This window comes from Protopterus annectens, chromosome 16.part0 (assembly GCF_019279795.1).
Source record: "Protopterus annectens isolate FY-2018-M chromosome 16.part0, PAN1.0, whole genome shotgun sequence".
Classification (NCBI taxonomy): Eukaryota; Metazoa; Chordata; order Ceratodontiformes; family Protopteridae; genus Protopterus; species Protopterus annectens.
This window is the reverse complement of record NC_056750.1, coordinates 16,471,707-16,492,885: the sequence shown is the minus strand read 5'-3', so window position 1 is coordinate 16,492,885 and position 21,179 is coordinate 16,471,707. Positions and strand designations below refer to the sequence as shown.

General features: G+C 42.6%; 1 protein-coding gene across 2 annotated transcripts in view; it reads left to right on the top strand.

Annotated features, from left to right (window-relative positions):
* LOC122791001 (hamartin-like) overlaps positions 1 to 21,179 on the top strand; it is a 1,885,581-nt gene that overhangs the window by 496,013 nt on the left and 1,368,389 nt on the right. The window lies entirely within an intron of this gene.

Genomic DNA, 21,179 nt, shown 5'->3' with positions numbered 1-21,179 from the left:
TTTACCCAGCAGTTTATTATGAATGTCACGTTAATGAGTTATAGTTAGTCTTTGATTGCAATGCATAAGCTCTTAACTTGACAGGTTATACATTTCAGCACAAAATCTGTATCCTCAAGTAGAAAAACTCTCTAAACATATGAACTAGAGTTTGGAAGTTAATTGCAAATTAAACTTGTGGAGCTTTGCCCCACAGCCATGCTACTTGTGCATAGAAAATGTTGGTGAGATTGATATATATTGCAGAGGATGCCACCTAGAGCCTTCTTCCTCTCATATATATCCTTCAAGGTGGTATCCTTCAAGGCCCCTGAGCCAGTGGAAACCACAACCCAAGCTGCGGAAGTCCTTACAAATGCCTTCTATGAACACCTCCAGGACTGCATGGATCAGGCAATCCCAAATAAAACCAAGACTCTTTCCACAAAGGGCAAACGTCCAGTCTGGTGGACCCCAGCCATTAACAAACTTTACAATAAGAGAAGAAAGCTATTACATGATAGAACAAAATCCATAAAAGGGAAGTCACCCCTGATCATTATTAGTAAAAAAATATGAGCACTCATAAAATCAACTAAGGCCAATTTTGAGAGAAAATTGCCATGGATTCAAAGGACAATCATAAGGCCTTTTTCAGCTATGTTAGGAACCTGGGTGGAAACTCCCAGATATGCTCAGAATTAGTCCAAAATGATACAAAATCACTGAACCCACAGACATTGCCAACATACTGGCAGACAAGTGCAGTGCAAACTTCACCCCTCTCCCCTAAAGGAGAGATAACTATCCCAGCGGAGTGTAGCCTCCCAGACATCTCAAATGCGCAGGTGAAAGCTGCTCTCTCTAAAGCTAAAAACACAGCATCAATGGGACCGGATGGTGTCCCCGGCTGTGTGCTACACGAGCTAAATGAGGAATTAAACCCGCACATAAGGCAGCTGTTTAATCTCAGCCTTACCACAGGATACGTGCCCAAGGAGTGGCGTACGGCAACTGTGGTCCCACTCCACAAAGGAGGTGCCTCTACGGACCCTGGTAATTATCGCCCCATAAGCTTAACAAGTCTAGTCTGCAAAGCTATGGAGAGGATCATAATGGAGCTCATAAACAAAGATATAGGGGACTTGTAGACATTGGACCCGACCCAGTTTGGCTTTGTCAAGGGCAGATCATGCCTTAGAACTTGGTCGACTTCTTCGAAATGGTCACCAAGGCCATTGATGAGGGAAAGGCAGTCCATACAGCCTACCTTGACCTTGCAAAGGCTTTCGACACAATACCCCACTCTGGTATTGTAGAAAAACTTACCAGCTTAAATGTAAACCCATATGTCACAAGATGGGTTGCAAACTGGCTTAAGGACAGAACCCACAGGGTTAGAGTTGCTGGTGCTATGTCAGACTCCAAGCCGGTCACAAGTGGTGTCCCACAGGGCTCGGTCCTTGGCCCCCTATTGTTCGGCATCTACTTCTCAGAAGTACAGGCCAACATGGGAGGACTTTGGCTGACAAAGTTTGCAGACGACTGCAAACTGGGCGTTATAGTGGAAAGTGCACCGGACACGGATATCCTTCAGAAGGGACTCATGGAAACAGATAGCTGGTGCCAGAGCCATGGCCTGAAGTTAAACGCCATAAAATGTATAGTCAAACCCTTCGGGAAAAACAAGGTAACCCCAAGCTACCATATAGGTGGCAATCCACAAAGCACAGAAGAGGTTATCAGGGACCTGGGGACCCAGGTTGACAGTGGCCTTTCTTTTGACACTCACGTTGTTAAAGTGGTTAGAAAGACCTTCTACATTGCCCACCTGATCATGAAGGGATTCACATCCAGATCTAGTGAGGTCATTGTTCCCCTGTACTCTTCACTTATCAGACCAATGATCGAGTACAATGCCCCATTCGGGATGTATCTCACCCGACATCTACAGCAGTTGGAGAGACCCCAAAAGTTCCTCACCAAAAGGATAAAGGGACTCCAAAATCTGTCATATGCTGCCAGATTAAAGAAACTCCAGCTCTATTCAGTCGCATACCGTCTGCTCAGAGGTGACATGTGCCTGACATACAAGGCCATGTCCAACCCGGAATTAATGGACATGCTCCACCTCAAAAAATCCAAATCCACCAAAACCACTAGAGCAAGCGACTTAAACCTTAGCATGGATATAAATAGGACGTGCTGGAGGGATAGATTTATCACTCAGAGACTCCCTATGCTGTGGAATAAAATCCCGGTCCATGTGAGGCAGAGCACCTCGCTGGCTCTGTTCAAGAGAAATCTTGACCTGTGGATGGGAGATCGTAGGTTTACCCTGGGAATCATCTCTGTGTCACCGCTGGACAGAGGCACAACAAACTAATGGGCACAGTATTTTTCATATAAGGGGTGGCGTAAGCCACAAAACTTTGGGCTAGGCTTATAAATGTCTTAGGGCAGATAGCCTAGTATAAACCTATGAACCTATATAAAGCAAAGTACTTCCCTTATACTATTCAAATGTAGTTTGGATGAATAGGTGAATAACTACTAATTCACTGCTAGTTTATCACCCTTGTCTGTTGTTCAGATTTAAAATATAATGAATAAAAACTTCATGGGAATATATGGCTAGACTCCTAAAGATCCTGACAGATCAGTAGCCTAATAAGGACCTATGAACTTGCGTTCTCTCATTTTAAGATCACTGTAACTTGGAAGAGTGATCATTCATAACAGTGTAAAAAGAATTCTCACTCTCCCAGAAATGTGGATGTTGGAACACAGAAAAATGCAAAATGTATGAGCCAGAATACTTGTGTGACCAAGCCATGCCACAAGAGTAAAAATAAGGAAGTCATTATTGGGCATGTAATCCACTCACCAGTGGAGTGTCATGGATCGGTGGTTATGAAACCGAAACCCAGAAGTAACGCACACTTATTTACTTGTCTTTGTTTACTGAGAAAATCTGACTGGGTTATATCCACTTTCAGTGGAGGCATGGGGAAAAGTGCTCCTATTTGTGTAAATTGAATTATACTTCTTTCCAGTTAAACACAGAGAAGTAACATTTCTGTTTACATTTATGCACAAACAATAGGTATATTTATACATTCTAAGGTTTTATAGAGGTAGAAGTTACTAAAGAGAAAGGCCACATGCAGCTAAGTGGATTGTGCAGGCAGTAGTTACGTATAAAAAGTATTTTGTCATTTCAGTGAGAGGTTGAGAGTATGCTGGTTAAGGAGAGTATTTGGTGAGTACTACACAGCGAGAACAAAGTCTTAACCAGGTGAAGAGCATGTGCAGGACCCGGATTGGTTAAGATGTTGTTTAAGCAGTATTTAAAACTACTGACTTTGTCACATTACTATTTCAGAGTTTAGCAACATACTGGGAGTAGAGCGAGTCTCCTGCAACATTATTTGACTTGTCTGTGAGTAGTAAGAATTTGTTATTAGAAAAGAGGTCCCTTGCTAAACTGTTAAAATGGATAATTGATTTAACTGGACAATAGCTGTCCCCTGTGCTGTACACCATTTTAACAGCTGTCTGTTTAGCTTTTTATTCCTGAGCTATGAAACATCTAGGTTAGGTGAGAATGAGTCTTTGAGGTGCTGTGGCTGTAGGACATCATGGGTGTTTCTTCAGCTCTAAGGCATCCTGGCCACTGCATGTTATAGCGTTCATACTACACCCTGACTTCTTGACCAGGTGGTGCTCTGTTAACTTCTTTTTATTTCTTTCTTGACCTGGCGGTGTTAAACAGCAGCCTTTCAGTTCTTTTCCATTTTGTAGAACAGAGCCAGAATATCAATAATTTAGCACTTGAAAGCAACTATTAAAGAGAATTCTTTACTACTTGAAAATGTTTTTATTCATCTCCCCCCACTTTCACCCTGGTTTTGACTAAATTAAAGTAGGTGTCCTTACAGAAAGCTTGTCTTTATCACAGATGGTCATTACTTGTATTTTAATATTTAGATGTAGAATGTAAAGTAAAATCATGACAAATTTGTGCAGGGCTTTGCATTTTTTTACTAGTATTGGCTTACTGTTTATGGGCTTTCTTTGTTGAAAAGCAAATTTTAGCAGGATAACATTACCTCACTGTTGGGTTCCTCCTTCAGCTGGGGAAAATAAGCACAGAGAGTGAGAGAAAGATAGTTGCCTCCCAGAAAACAGGAAGCATAGATGCACTTTGAATGTTTAACTTAGTACCTGTAGAGGCAATAGTGCCCTCTCCACAGATGCCTTTGCTTATTTAAGCCAGGAAGTTTGTATAGTCTGACTTCCCCCATCATTACCAGTGACTGCATGCTGGAGGTAGTCTCCACCAGTATCTGCCTGGGTAAAGAAGACCAGTACTTGTACTGGTAGCCCTTTCATAGATCCAAGCATATGCATTGGGTGTCACTGCTGCACTTTTCCTCACCATTTAATCATTGTAAGCACTGGCAGCTTGAACTGTCCTGGACTAAACAGGTTCCCTAGCAGCATCGGCCCAAGGCTTTCTCAGGAGCCCATTGAGTAGTTTCTAGTATCTCATAATTTGATGCCGTGTCACACTTTAGAGCTCATACCTCTTACAGTCCTGGGTACCTTCACCTTAAGACCCCATTGTAAGCTCCTAGGTTTGCATGGAAGCAGGTGTAGACATCATAAAGTGCTGGGTACCTTCACCTTAGGACCCCATTGTAAGCTCCTAGGTTTGCATGGAAGCAGGTTTAGCCTTGATACATTGCTGGGTACCTTTACCTTAGGACCCCATTGTAAGCTCCTAGGTTTGCAAGGAAGCAGGTGTAGCCTTGATACAGTGCTGGGTACCTTCACCTTAGGACCCCATTGTAAGCTCCTAGGTTTGCATGGAAGCAGGTGTAGCCTTGATTTCATGCTACTTCATTTGCTTCCCTGAGAAGGCCGGCTACAAGGATTCTGATGTCAGTCTTGAGCATATTTTCTCTTGAGTTTGTGTCCCGCCAACACCATTTGGGTGGTTTCTATTGTTTCTGTGCAGCAGTTCACTGCTTGTAACTGGTCTGCCTGGGCTGCACTTAAGGCTTCTTTATATCTTGTTTTTTCTCCGTCACATTTTCACTCTTCATATGTGTTATTCCCTGCATCATTCGTACAGACAACTGTTGGGTCAGACTTTGGTTTGTGCCCCCCCCCCCCCACCAGCTTGGAACTCTCTCATCTGGTTTCTGTGTTGTAATAAACTTTCTATGGTTTACCAGGGCTGGTCTTAGGGCTCTTTTTTCCAGTTTTCTTCTCCCCATGCCTCCCTGTTGGTATCTGGTACTCTCTGTATCATCCCTACAACAAGGTCATGCTGTTTCTCCATTTAGCAATATTTCCTCCTCAGTAGTGCATGTGGTTTCTTGTTCTGATTTGGAGGCTTCAGTAAAGAGGAACTGGAATTCAGAAAGACGTGTATTCCCCAAACCCTATGTATTTATTGTATGAAAGTGGACATCCTGAAATTAATGAAACAAGGTAGTCTTCCTAACCCTTGGTCAAATGTAAAGTGGATGAAAATCACACTGGCGCAGTTTCTGTTTTTTTATTCCAAAGCACTGCCAGCATGGTTTCTTTCCCTACACAAGTAGTGATTTAAACGTTTTTTGGTCTTTTCATTTTCTCCATAGTTTTGTTATGTGGGGCTAATGTAGTTAAGTAGGGTTGAAGGTTGGAGTTCAGGGCTGTGTTTTCCCTTGAAAAAAATGCTTTTAATTTTATCCACCCCAAGGTGGGAGCCATTTTGTTTTGTATGCTGCTTTCCTTGATTGGACATTACTTGATAATTTTTTGTAGAACCCCACCACCCCTTTTCCAGGCTTCCAACCACAGATATCAGAAAATTGTCCTAACTGATCCAAAGTTGGATTTTATATATATATGTGTATATATATATATATATATATATATATATATATATATATATGTGTGTGTATATATATATATATATATGCATACACACACACACACACACGTATATATATATATATATATATATATATATATAGATGGATACATATACATACATATGTTGTTGTTTGTCTTTCGGCTTTTTCCCGGTAAGTGGTTGCCACAGCGGAACTCTGGTCCGCTAATGATTGGCAGTAGATTTTTATGAAATGCCAAGGTGCCAGCTCGACGCCCAACCTTCAACGAAGGCACGCTCATTTACGGGCACATGTCTTTTGAACGCTACCCAACAGCGGGGAGGACATGCAGACTCCACATAGAAGGCACTCCCAAGCCAAGCCGAGAATCGAATGGGAGAACCTCTTGCTGTGAGGTAACAACGCTACCGCTGTACCACCGCGGAAATGTACACATACACACACACACACACACATACATACACACACACACACACACACACATATATATATGTATACACACACACACACACACACACATATATATATATATATATATATATATATATATATATATATATATATATATATTATTGTTTTCACAGTTGAAATTCTTCAGAAATCTACAGTGCAACTAGTTCCGGCCTTGGCCGAAATGGCGCCCTAGGCGAAGTAGTGCTGTGGCGTCCCTTAAGCCCCACGCACACCACACATGAAACACCCCTATTTGAGCCACACCCACTGGGTCATTCCCCAAGAAAGCCACTCCAGTCATTTCCTTAAATTATTTAAATGCTTAGGAAGAAAAAGATACCTTGTAATGTAGTTAAACTGCAGCTACCTTTGCATATGTATTTTCTACTTGAAATACCAGAGCCAGATCACGGTCAAGTAGAGTCCTAGGAAGGGTAATAGACCGCCACCCCAGAGCAACCCCCAGCAGCAGCCTCCTCCTCAGCCATTCCAGTGTTCCATTATTTGGTTATCTCACCAGTTACCATGCATACTGTTCTATTTGCCTCTACAGTGATTACAGATATTGAAATAAAGTAGCACAAAACACATATAGCCATTTGCTAAACAAACATTACAGTCTCACAATGAAAACAGACTTAGCATGAGCAGTAAACTTCTCTGTCCTTGAAACTTACATTCATTGAAATGGCAAAACTCACATTCATTGAAACGGCATGAAAACCCACATTCATAGAAATGCACCTAGTTGGTGGAGAATTAAGTTTACCTTTGGACTGTTTTCAAAACAGACTCCTTGCACACATTTTTTTAGGGCCATGCTTACATGTATTTATTCTTTAATTCACTTTCCTGATTGTATTGAATTATATTCCTTGTGTAATACAGCACCACTTGTTAGAATATGTTTTAAATTTGTAGTTTTAAACATTCTTTTAATAAGCAATGAAACAAAATGTATGAGCCAATAACTACCCATGTCAGAAAATTTCAACCATAAAAGGCCACTCAAGACTTCTATCATTACAGTCCACCAATATTATTCCACACGCACAGTCTCTGCAGAAGTAAAATCATCTGAATTCCACATTAAAGAAATGTGTAACTAATTAAGAGGCTGGTACTGGCAAACAACTTTACACATCAATATTATCTGCAAATTCAGTGCCTGCTGCCCTTGAAAAATTAATTGCCTATATTACATTACAAATTGGTAAGTGGGTAATATTGCAGTAGGGAATGGCTAAGAAGTTCACAGCCACTAGGCATCTCGTACAAAAGGACATTCTCAGAAGTGTAGAACACCTACCCCCCCCTATAATGCACCAAATAATCAACAGTCATATAGGCACTGCATATCACACTCCATCTACATGGTGTGGGAGTAGAATCCACAGCCTTCTGCACCAAAGACAATTATGCTACTAACACTGCTTTCAGATTTTACAACACAGTGTGCCATTTGATAAACAAAAAACAGCTAGTTGCACACCGAAAACATTTACTTATTACAGTGTGTTATATTTGTAGATTTGAACATTTTTCCAGTAACTAATGAAACAAAATGTATGACCCAGTAATGACAAACCTGCCCATTTCAGAACATTTTAACCATAAATGGCCCCTCAAACTTCCTTAAATGGTATCAGTCAGCAAGCACAGTCTCTGCAGAAGTAAAATTCATCCGAATAATTCTACATTAAAGAGATTTGTAACTAATGAAGAGGCTGTTACTGGCAAACAACTTTACATTTCACTGTTCCATCTACAAATTTAGTGCTTGCTGCCCTTGAAGAATTAATTGCCTAAGTTGCATTAAAAAAATGGTACACTGGTAATATCGCAATACAGAATGACTGAGAAACAGACAAGTTCATAGTTATTAGGCATCTTAAACAAAGACGGCACACTAAGGAATGCAGAACCCCTATCCCCTCTTAAAATGCAACAAATAATTGGCAACTAGGACATTACATACCATGCCTCCATACCTCTCAATCTCTTAGCACAAGAAGTCTGAACAAAGCCTAAAATAATGGGGGGGGGGCACAAAGGCCCCCAAACAGGGTCAGATTATAAATATTGCTATTATAGACTTAAAAAGTTGCTAGAATAACAGCATTTGTCTTAGCATGCATTTTCTGCAGAAAATAAAGGCTGAAAATCAAATGTATGACATTTAGTTATTTAAATCCTCACTGATTTGCCAGAAAAAAACACAAATTTTATGAGGAATAGGTCAAAAATATGAGGCAAAGGTCTGGACAGTTGAGAGGTATGTATACCTCTCAATCTGTCAGTGCAAGAAATCTGGACAAAGCCTAACATGATGTAGATGCAGTGGTAGAAAAAGTAGGGATAGATTTTAAATATTGTACTTTTGTAACTTAGAAAGTTGATTTTTGTGATCCTACTCTTTTTGATAGGTTCTGTAATATCTCTTATATCCACATGAGCTACCATCAGCTCAGGCAGATAGGTTCTTAGTTTAAGGTCTAATCTGAAGGGCAGCACAGTTAGGAGTGCATCACCCATCAAAACCTGCCCTGCAGTGTCAGCAGTCTAGCCACCTGGACTGTGAATAGAGCACACAGCCTTCTAGTCTTCAAGAATAAGTTTATATTGTGTAGAGTCACTGCCACTGCAAACTGTTTTAGGTCCCTGAAGAAGTCAATAGCCAATGCACCTTCTTAGATGGGTGGCTGACTTCTGACAGTTCAACATAACTACTCATATACATTCTGTAGCCAAAAGCCAGATTTTATCTGCTTATTTGTATTCTGTCAAGTGGACCATTGAGCATACAGCTCATAGTATCTTAATATGTTCCACATTTGTCAGCTACATAAAATGATTCATCACATTGCTGCATCTTATCTGAGACTGCATAGAGCTAGTTATGTGTTGTGAGAGCCATTACTGTCATTGCTAGCTTTGTCTTCTTACAATAATCTCAGCATTATTACTTCTTAGGTCATGCTGTCTTCCAGAGCAGTTGAAAGTTTTTTGTTTCTTTGTGTGTGTGTGTGTGTGTGTGTGTGTGTGTGTGTGTGTGTGTGTGTGTGTGTGTGTGTGTGTGTGTGTGGCTATATTTATAAGTTAGTGAGCAGTTTCAGGAGTCCTGGCTGCAGCTGTTTTCTTCCCTCAGTACATGCGTGACGTTTCTTTATTTGTGGAGTATGAGCATATGTATTTCTCTGTAAGACAATGCTGCCCCTTTAATGAATTTGTACACTATAGTTTACATTGTGTATCTATGGTTAAACCCACCCCTTTAAATCATTCCTTTCAACTGCTATCATGTAGGCGTACTGCACATTTTTTACCCTCATAGCCCTGCTTCTCCTCCATTTACTAATATTCTTTATACACTTAAACCATAGTAAATGTGCATGCGTTATTCAGTAGCTGTGCTGATTTAATTTCCAGTAAAATAAGAAGTTGCTCCTCCTCCTGCTATGATTTCATAGCTGAGTGCTATCGTTTTACATAAAGATGTATTATTTAAATGAGGAAATGAGTTATGTGATTTTCACCATGGTTAGTTTTTGCATTTTTTCAGTCTGTAAACAAATTATAAGTAGTGTGTGTATCTATGTGTATATCATTCAACCTATCTGCATAGATAAATTTAGATATAGATATCTCAGGGGCTGCAGCTTGCAGTGGCACCTTTATTCGCGACATCTCCACTTTTCTAATTTCTTAACTCCAACAAAGCAAACAGAGGACTAAATAAGCGCCATTGGCTAACTGAAGCGGCTGGTCGTTAATTTCACATGTAACCATAAGTTTCAACTTTCCCTGAGTCTGACTCAAATGTTAGCTCTGTCCCTCTTAATCCCTCCCAAAACTGGTGACTTTTGGAGGAAAGTTGGTGAATTGCATTTAATAAATAATGACAACAGTTAGAATTCTAGTCTTCTTTTACTGAAGTGCATTTATATTAATTCATATTCTCGTAGTCTGCCAATGTTTCAAGTTACTAGTACTAATATTTTAAAAGTAACCCTAATTGTCACTGATTTTTTTCTTCTGGATTTGTCCTGCTTTGGTTGAAATGTGTTCATGATTGGCTGTATGCATTTAACCATTTATTTTCCATCACGGTGTTAATTAAATAATTACTTGGTTATCCCGAAATATGCAACACGTTCAGTCCTCAAATGATGTCCTTCATGGATGCATCTGCAGTCATAACAAATGGGTTGTCCTGTCGTCAGGCAGCCCTTCGGTCGGCCGGATTCCAAAGTCTGGGTCCGGCTTCGGCTGATGTCGCACTTCACCCGACGTCATCTCTGCTGGTCTTCGGGTATAAAGGCATCAGCCGACGCCATTTTCCTCAGTCTTTCTTGCCGCGTGGCGCCCGAAGCAGAAGCTGTTCGCAGTGCCGGTCGGTCAGATCCAGAGATTACTACTACCAATACTACTAAGACTTCTAAAAGCTAAGTACCCGCTGGGGACTCTTTCTTGCCTCAGCCGATGTCAGAAAAAGTCAATAACTGTTTAACTTGTGGGAAACAAATACCTCATAAAGATTTCCACTCTTACTGTCTGCCTTGCAGGCCCAGACCACGACGTAGCAGCCTGTTCGCCTGTGCTTCCTTCAACTGTGACGCTAAAAGGCCGGTCGGAGTTTGCTGAACAGTTTTCGCTCTGACTTTATAAGACATTATGCCGTCGGATCCTCCGACTACCCAAATTGTTAAAAGCGCAGGGAAAAGACCGACACTTCGGGTCCGGTTTCGGCTGAAACCACGGTTAAGTTAAGCAAGCTGAGTGTCTCGTTTCGCCGAAACCGAAAACTGGTCAATCTTCAGTCGAATCCATGACTACTACTGAGGCTCCCGCTACTTTACCTGAATCGGCCTCAGAAATTTTGCCTACAACTGTGGCTTCTAGTGAGTTATCAGACACCATCCCTTTGGATGTCTCTACCCCAGCACGTGGTGCTGACCCCTAGACCTACAGCCATGTCTATCAAGGCCTTTGCCAGGGCTAAAGCAGCCAAATCTGCTAAGTCAGTGCCTGTTAAACCTCCCTCACACAGGCCCACTTCCAGTTCACAAATGCTTACTCTGGCAGAAGATCTAATATCCTTAATTAGGGGATCCCAATCTCACCCAGACAGGGCTTCTCAGCCCCCAGAAAAGAGACCTAGAACAGAGCCCCCCGAGCCAGTGTCCTCTGATGATTCTGCGGATGACTCCGACATTACAGAACAGCCAGAGGATCCTTTCTCTACTTATGAAGACTCTGATGCGGAAGAATCCATTCCAGTTGCCTCTCCACCAGAGGAATTTTCCTTTGGGGAAACCCTACATGCCATGAGAGAGCAATTCCAATGGCAGGGACAAGATTTCTCAGATTCAAGAAAAGGCTTAGGACTTTTCTGCACTTACCACAACATAGGCCCTTAGCTATTCCTCCTGTTTTGCCTGTTGTGGATGATGCATTTAATGATGTCTGCACTGCTCCTGATTCTTACCTCCAGCCCCTGCCAAACCTGATAGATTTTACAGGGTACCAGACACTCATCACCACCTATACAAGGCCCCACTGGCAGACCCGAAACTATTTCCCAGGGCCTAAGGCAGTAGCCTCGACCACAGCAAAAACCCTATTCCTTCAGAAAGGGAAGCCAGGTCTTTAGACAGATGGGGTAAAAGTTTACACTTCTGCTACTCTCTCAGCTAGAGCTTTAAACTGTCAGTTTCACATGATTCAATACCAAGAGTTTATGCTTGATCAGTTAACTAAAAAACTAACCTCTGATGAATCTATAGATAAGAAATATGTATTAGAAATGGTGAATAACATACAACAGGTTAGTAACCATTCCTTAAAATGTGGCTATGATGCACTGGAGGCTTCATTTAGATCAGCCATGACTGGCACAGTGATAAGAAGACATGCATGGTTGAAAGAGCAGGTCTTACGGATCATGTTAAAGCTAAGCTATTAGATGCTCCTATGGATAAGGCCAGTTTATTTGGTACACCTGCCCAGGAGGTAATGAAGAAAATGGAAGAAAAGGCAAAATCTGTACAAACAGTTAAAGATTTCTTACAGGTTCAGCCCCAAGGTTTAGCAGAAACTGGCCTGCCAAAATTGGTCCTTTCCTGACTCCACAAGATCCCAAAGGGCAGGAATAGACGCCCAGAGGCAGAAATCAATCCAGAGGAGGTGCCTACAGAGGACACAGTGGCAAGGTAATAACAGAGGCACAGACACCGACCACTACCACTGCAACAGGACAATCACAGTGACTTGGCTCTAACTCGCCTACCAGGGAGCAAATAGCAGCACCATTAGGCGGAAAGTTAGCCTTATTTTCGAAAAATTGGCACTATATCACAAAAGACAAGTGGATTTTGCAAACCATAGACCAAGGCTACGGTTCCACTTCCACACCTTACCAGTCAAAAGAGGAATGCCAAACCTGCCTCCAAATCAAAAAATAGAAGCTCTACAACAGATAAGGCAATTAACAAAGATGAGAGCTGTGGAAAGTACCAATAACAGAACAGGGCAAAGGATTCTACTCCAGACTCTTCCTAGTACCAAGAAAAGAAAAAAGCTGGAGACCTATTCTCGACCTGTCCATCTTAAACACATACATCATTGTCCCAAAATTCAAAATGCTGACCCTACAGCAACTTCTTCCCATGCTGGGCAAGGAGTGTTGGCTGGTAACTCTAGATCTCAAGGAGGCATACCTGCACGTCCCCATTCGACCAAATTGCAGAAGATACCTCAGATTTCTTGCAGGATCAGAGCATTATCAATTCTCAGCATTGCCCTTTGGCTTATCTACTGCGCCCAGAGTATTCACAAAATGTCTGGCATCAGTAATCGCCCACTGCAGACTACAGGGAATCCAAATTTATCCATACCTGGACGACTGCCTGCTACAAGCGGACAACAAAAGCAAGCTGACAACAGATTTACAAAGGGTCATTTACTTGCTACAAGCCCTGGGATACACAGTCAATTTACAAAAGTCAAGGCTGATACCATCCCAAACAAGAACATTCTTGGGGCTGAATTGGACACAGTAAAACAAATGGCATTCCTAACTGCAGAAAAACAAAAAGAACTCCCTCTTTACTTCTTGGCATTAACAAAACAGAACAAACTAACAGCAAGAAAATTTCTGCAGGCCTTGGGCTTCATGGCATCATGCATAATCTTGGTCCCACATGCCAGACTGCATATGAGAAAACTACAGTGGCACCTAAAGAATTTATGGTCCCAACACAGGCACAGTCTAGAAGAAGAAATACCACTAATCCCATGCCTAAAACAGGAGTTCTTATGGTGGGCTCAAGCATGCCAGTCAAACCCAGGCCTACCCTTCCACAACTTTCGAACAAGCCAAACCATCACAACAGACGCCTCAGACCTAGGATGGGGCACATGCTGGACAAATGCGCATAAGGATTGTGGACTCAGGACCAGCTGCACCTGCACATAAACCAAAAAGAAATGCTGGCAGTAAAACTGGCAATCCAAAAATTCAGGCCATTCCTCAAAGAAGGACATTTGATGATAAGGACAGACAACACCACAGTCATGTGGTACATCAACAAGCAGGGAGGCACTCATTCATACCGCCTATGCAGAATGACTTTGGACCTTTGGAATCTGGCACTCAGCTACAACATCCAGTTACAGGCAATATTTGTACCGGGAAAGGAGAACACTCTAGCAGACATGTTAAGCAGAACCACCTCGGATGCTCACGAATGGATGCTACACCTGGACATCTTCAAGACCATCATAAAGAAATGGGAATGCCACAAATAGATCTATTCGCTTCCCCTCTCAATCACCAGCTCAAAAAAATTCTGCACAAGGACATTCCACCCACTTGCATGGAAGGTGGATTCACTCTCCTTCAGCTGGAAAGGTCTGACAGCATATGCATTTCCACCTCTTCCCTTGATACACAGGGTATTACTAAAAATCAAGGGGGAACGTCCAAGGATAATCCTGATAGCTCCGAACTGGCCAAGACAACACTGGTATCCATTGCTGAGGAGCATGTCTCGGGAGAAAATGTGGACAATACCCCTGATGCCTTTGATGTTAACTCAGAACAACTACAGCATCATGCATCCAAACCTAAAAACTTTGCAACTGACTGCCTGGAACATCACATAGCTGCAACTAATCCAGCTCTTTCCCAAAGGGTTAAAGACATTATCCTTGAAGCCCGCAGACCTTCAACAAGAAGGAACTATGCATGAAAATGGAAAAGGTTTGTCATTTGGAGTGCTGAAAGAGGAAAAGATGTGTCGAGTATAGATATTGCTAACATTCTGGAGTATTTGGCAGAGCTTCTACATACAGGCCTGTCCTATTCCTCCATCAAGATACATGCATCAGCTATTTCAGCAGAATACAGCTTTGATCCACCTGTCTTTTCACATCCTCTACTCAGGCAGTTCCTCAGAGGGATCAAGAATGTAAAACCTCCTAGGAAACCACCATTACCAGCATGGGACTTGAACTTTGTGCTAGAAAAGTTGACACTCCCTCCGCTTGAACCAGCAGCAACAGCAGATCTACAGCACCTGTCATGGAAAACTGCTTTCCTACTGGCAATTACCTCAGCAAGGAGGGTTTCTGAACTTCAGGCCTTAATGGCAGTACAACCCTTCCTAATCTTCCATCAAGATAGGGTGTCCATGAGAACTAATCCTACATTTATGCCTAAGGTGGTATCCAGAGTGTCTTTAAACCAGGCAATCCACCTACCTACCTTCTTCCCCAATCCACAAAACAGAGGGAAAGAATGCTGCATACCTTGATGTACATAGACAGCTACGCTACTACCTGACAGAACCAAAAGTAACAGAAAACTGACCAGCTTTTTGTAGCCTATGCAACAGGAAGGGAAAGGAAAAGCAATTTCCAAACAGACAATCTCCAAATGGATAGGAAATTGCATACGATTCTGTTACTCCTACCATGGAAAACCAATTCCACAGAACATAAGACCTCATTCTACAAGGGCTACAGCCACTACCACAGCTTTCTTACGAGGTGGCAACCAAGGACATTATTGAGGCGGCTACTTGGACCTCCGTGCATACATTTGCCAAGCATTATAATTTACCTCTGTATTCTAGATCCCGAGCAGGGTTTGCCACTGCTGTACTGCAAGGGATCCTAACCACACCATAATTTTTTCTTCCTCCTCCCCTAGTTGGCTATGGTATTCTACCCATTTGTTATGACTGCAGATGCATCCATGAAGGACATAGTACAGTTTTGTACCTACCATAAATGTAGATGTCCTAACTGGATAGCATCTGCAGTCAGGATTTACCTCCTCCTTCCCCTCTGTGGTCCTCCAAGGGTATTTCCCCCCCTAATAGCTAGGGGGGGGAGTCTCTTATGGTGTATTTGTTTGTATATATGTACATACATGCTTATTTTTTGTGTTTGCCTTCTATCCTTTTGGAAACATTGGCATTTATCCAAAATTTAGCCTTCCAAGAGGGCAACTGGCATCTGGGGCAAGAAACACTGAGGAAAATGGCGTTGGCTGATGCCTTTATACCCGAAGACCAGCAGAGATGACGTCGGGTGAAGTGCGACATAAGCCGGACCCAGACTTTGGAATCCGGCCGACCGAAGGGCTGCCTGACGACAGGACAACCCATTTGTTATGACTGCAGATGCTATCCAGTTCGGACATCTACATTTATGGTAGGTACAAAACTGTACTTTTTAAGCAAACAACTATTAATAATGAAGAAAATAACATTCACATTTAAATGACTTGGCAGCTTTCAATCAAAAGGTGGGTGGTGTACTGACATCGCTGCCACAGGCGGGGTTTGGACGTGGCTTGCAACTGCGCATCGGGTGGGTTAATACACTTCAATATCGCCAATTAAATTCCATATCCACACACACACTTTCTCTTGCATACAGAAACCTAGTTTAAACTACACAAACACAGACACACGAATACACGTACTTACCTTCTTTTTAAACGAAACGGCCACATAAATGCACACGGAATTAATCCCTCTCAAAGTGCTTGTTTAATTCCACACGCCACCATAAAATGTCTTTACATCAGTGTTGGCGATTGGGGAATGTGCGTATGATACGCATATATTTCTCCTTAAAGGTAGTGGAAGCCTCCTCATCACACTGCAGGTGTAAAAGTGGAAGGGCACTCTCTCCTCCCCCTCGACCTACGATTCTGGCACCCTATGGTTTATTTATTCATTTTAATTAATGTACTTTTCTTATTATGCGGTCGCATAATAAGAAAAGTAAATTAATTAAAATAAATAAATAAATGAATACAAACTGTGCCCTTTACTGTATGGCACCCTAGGTAGTTGCCGAGTTCGCCTATGCCTAAGGCCTGCTGTGAGTGCAGCATTGCAACATAGTTTATAAAAGATTTACAATAGTGATGTGGCTGTGGGTTTGGCACCACTGTGATTTGACCTTGCATTGTTATCTCAGCCATTTTAGGAGACATTGTATGTTCAGAATGCCATTAAGGCCTGGGGGGGTATATAATAGACGCATATATACACACACCCCTACTAAAATATACCAACTCCAAAATCGCACTACAGTGGGGAAACATGTAAATTCCCTTTCCCCACTGTAGTGTGCTTCAGCACCTGTGTTCTTTAACGGTTCATTGAACCGTTCTTCGCGGAAGTGCACTTTTGCATAACAGAGGGTCTGCTGTTAGTTTTCGCACAAATGTATTTTTGGTCTTGTACAGTAGACCCATATATACATATTTATGTACACACACACACACACAGCCATTCCATTGGACAGTAAAAACATTTTTTTCACATAAAACCGGACTACAAGCTCAAAAACACTGTGAAATGACTATGTATAATATTTACATATTCAAATCTTATGATGTTTTCCTGCCTGAAAACTTTGGAAGGCTATGTTTTGACAATTGACTTTTCTGATAATTGACATTTGGATAATCGACTCTCTACTGTACATATTTCAGCTGTCTGTGCCTGCATTCCTTGGAATACCCCTTGTCATTTAGGCTGTCAGTCAGACATTTCTTGAAGGGGGTTATTACTATGGCCTTGACAATATCTGCTTAAACTAACACCATCTTGACATTGGTTGGGATCAGAGCTGCTTCACAGGCTCCAACTTCCTATGCTAGAGTTTTGGTTACTGAGGGTGGCATCCCACATAAGTGTCTGCATGAAACAGTTTAAGTTAACAGTTACCTGCCTGTGGCCTTTCATTCAGACTCCACCTGCAAGCGTAGTCACAACCCTCCAAATCATTCAATTGTCTGTTTGCTCCATCCTTAATTGCCTGGGCCTCAATGTCCTTGCACACAAGTCTTTGCAGGATTTCTTCGGACTGGCTCAGGATGTCATGAAATTTGGGCAGCCCTCTCCCGAGAAAGATTTTGTTTTCTGGACTCTCCTGTGCTAACAGAAAAGGCGTCAGTTCTCCCTAAAGGATCTGTGATTCCTCAGATTAAGGAGGAGAACCAAGCTTATGTAGACTTTCTGTCTCCTGCCTTCTTCACTGAATTTTAATCTGAAGACACCCTGTCTTTTTATCACCACCTGAAGACCTTTCTTTTCAGAGTACCATTCACAGAACATAGGAATCCCTCAGTTGGGAGGTCACTGAGTTCTGTTGACCCAGATCAGATATAAGCAGTTCCTGGGCCTGCCTGAACCCAGGCCCTTGGCCGTCCCTCAAGTCCATGAAATCCTGGATGGACTGTTCCAGTGATACAGTTTTGCAGCCTCACTCACAGTCCCACATCCTTAAGAAGCCTAACCAGTTCTTACAGGGTCCTTCAGTCCACAAGCATTTGTGTGAGAATCCTGTTTTGTATCCAGAAGTGGTGTCTCTGGAATCTGTTAAGGAGCTTTACTTCCAGTACCCCTTACCAAGTTACAGGGAGAGCAGGGCTCTTAAGCAGTTGGTCCTTTTAGCTAGGGCTTTGAACATGGGCTAAAACTAAATACTAAAAACGGCAGTACTGCATTTTATTTAGCAAACAGACACTTAACCCAGCTTACAGTTTAGAAAATCTCCCATTCCAAAATGAAAATCAGGAATAGGGGTAGACAACACCCTTTCCTTTGATCATCAAGTCGGAGCAGTGGTCAAGAAGTCCTCTCTGGGACTGCTGATTGCAAAGGGTATTTCCTCTAGATCCAAAGAAGCCCTTACCACTAATCAGGTCTATCATCGAATACAATGCCCCTGTTTGTGATGGATCTTGTTAAACATACCAGGAAGTCGGAGAAGACCCCAAAATTTCCTGGCAGTTTTGGGCCTAATGAACCTGAGCTGTCATGACAGGTTGGAAGTCTTTCCCTGCATTCACTGTCCTCTTAAGGGCAGTTTGCACCATGCCTTCTGGGCAATTTAAGGATCTGTCAGTCTAAGATCTGTTATGCCCTTTTATATCACTGTTGCATTATTCTTTATCTCGGTCTAAGATCTGTTATGCCCTTTTATATCACTGTTGCATTATTCTTTATCTCAGTTATCTCCTGACAAGGGTAGCCAAATTTCCAGCCAGTGTAGCAGAACCTTTAGGTCTTAGACATTGTACAGCACATACATGCTCCCCATGCAAGGCATGGGGTATAAAGCTGACGTATGGGTGCACACACTGAGAACTTCTTTGCCTCCAGTCGAATGCCATTGTTGAACATCAGTCTAAATGCCCTTCTGCTGTGCTGGTTTCCAAGCTGTGTTTACAGATAAGTGCCTCATTGAAGTTTCTTCCTTTTTTCATATTTTTTTGTGGTTGTTGTGTTGATGTTATCCAAAAAGGAAAGATGTCCGTATGGGAGGCAGAGTCCCCATAAAGGCACTCGCAACCAGTGTGTCTTCTGTTTGCATGCTTCTTATGATTACATTCAGTGCTCTATCTTCCAGACATTATTGCCTAAGACCTTGTAGTTGTCTGTCCTCCTTGTCCATCTACCTAGAGAACCAACGTCTCAGGTTGTTGGCTCAAGGTGCTGTGGCGGAGTACTTCTGTCCTGTGGGCCAGTCATCTGCTAAGAAGAAGACCAAAAACGTTAGGTCTGATCTGGCTTCTGTCCAGCCTCTCCCAGAAGGGGCTCTCAAGGCTAGTGAAAGCCCGGTGGGCTATCTTGTGTTTGCTTTGGATTCCTCTGCCACAAACCTGTCTGATGCCGTCATGGATCTGACTTCCTGCATGTCCTCAGAGGCTTTTCAAAATATCTGTACCTGACTTTAAGGGGGAACCTCTGCTGATTATATCCGAAGGACTGAGGGGGATTCCTCAGATCTTAATAGGGCTATTGAAAGGCTGGGCAAAAAAGTTTACACTGCTGCAACTTTGTCCTTTAGGGCCATCAGCTACCAGAGTGATATGATCATACATGACGTTCTTCGTGTTTCACTGTTGGACTCATCACCTGTGGGTTATCCCTGATGTGGTAGCTCTTGGCCAGCCCGAATACCAGAGTCAGTGTTGTTCTGCATCGGCTACTGTCACTTGCTGACTGAAGTCAGGTCATCAGTGCTATAAAGCAAGGCAGCAGATGCCATTACATCAATCTTTCTTGCCGTGGAGCCCATAGCAGAAGCATTTCACAAGTGGGCCGATCGGTCGCTGCCAGAGTTTGAAGTACCCTGTTGGGGGTCCTTTTTTCTTGCAGTAACTGATGTCTGAAAAAATTAACAGTTGTCTCGCCTGTGGAAAGCAAATCCCACACCGAGACTTCCATTCATACTGTGTCACTTTTTAGGCCTAGACCACGACGTCCCCCGTTAACACGAGAAACATTTGTCATAGAGCTCTTATTGTAGCCAGGTATTTTTGTCTTCCGTCTTCGCATTTCAAAATGGAGTCCATCAGCCAACAATATGTAGACATTCTGAAAAAACGTAAGGATAAAGATAGAGACAGACCACATAAGGCTAAGCCTTCCTACGACTCTGCCACTAAGCAGGTTGTCAATTCCCCGGAATTCAGTGAGGCACCTTTGCAGCCCCTGATCCTCTATCCGATACCTTTGCAGACCTCTGCTGAGACCCTTTCGGAGTCTGGTATGCCACAGAAATCTTGTTAGGCTTTCGAGCCTTTGGTTGTCTCTACCTTGATTGGGTCCAGAGCCGCGATGCAGGCACCAGCTTCTGAGGAGGTTTTTTGCACTATCAAATCTAGACAAAAAAATGACGTCTTCTCATCCGACTACCGTTTTTCTGAGACTGATGGATACTCTTAGGCCTAGAAGCAAGGCCACTCCTAGGAAATCTACCTTTAGCCACCATTTTACTCTGGCTCCACCACCCCAGTCTCAAATGCTTAAAATGGCGGAGGATCTCATCACCCTTATCAGGGGTAGTCAGGCCACAACTTCTAAAAGGAAAAAAGACCTTTCTCCTGAAAAACTGGCAGAACAGGTTTCTGAGGAGTCTACTTATTCAGATTTTGAAGAGTAACAACAACCTCTGACTGCTTATGAAGATTCAGATGCAGAGGAATCTATTCCTTCTGCCTCCCCACCAGAAGATCTTTCCTTTGGGGAAACCCTTCACACCCTCAGGGAACATTTCCACTGGGAATCCCAGGACTTCCGTCAATCTAAAAGAGTTTCTAAACCTGCCCCAGCACAGACCCTTGGCCATCTCCCCAATCTTAGAGGTGGTGGATGATGTCTTTCATGAATCCAGCTTGGCTCCTGATGCCCTCCCACCTGCTCCCAGAAAACTTAACTGGTATTAGAGTACCAGATTCTCATAAATACCTGTACAGAAGTCTTTCTGCAGACCCAGAGGTCATTACACATGGATCAAAAG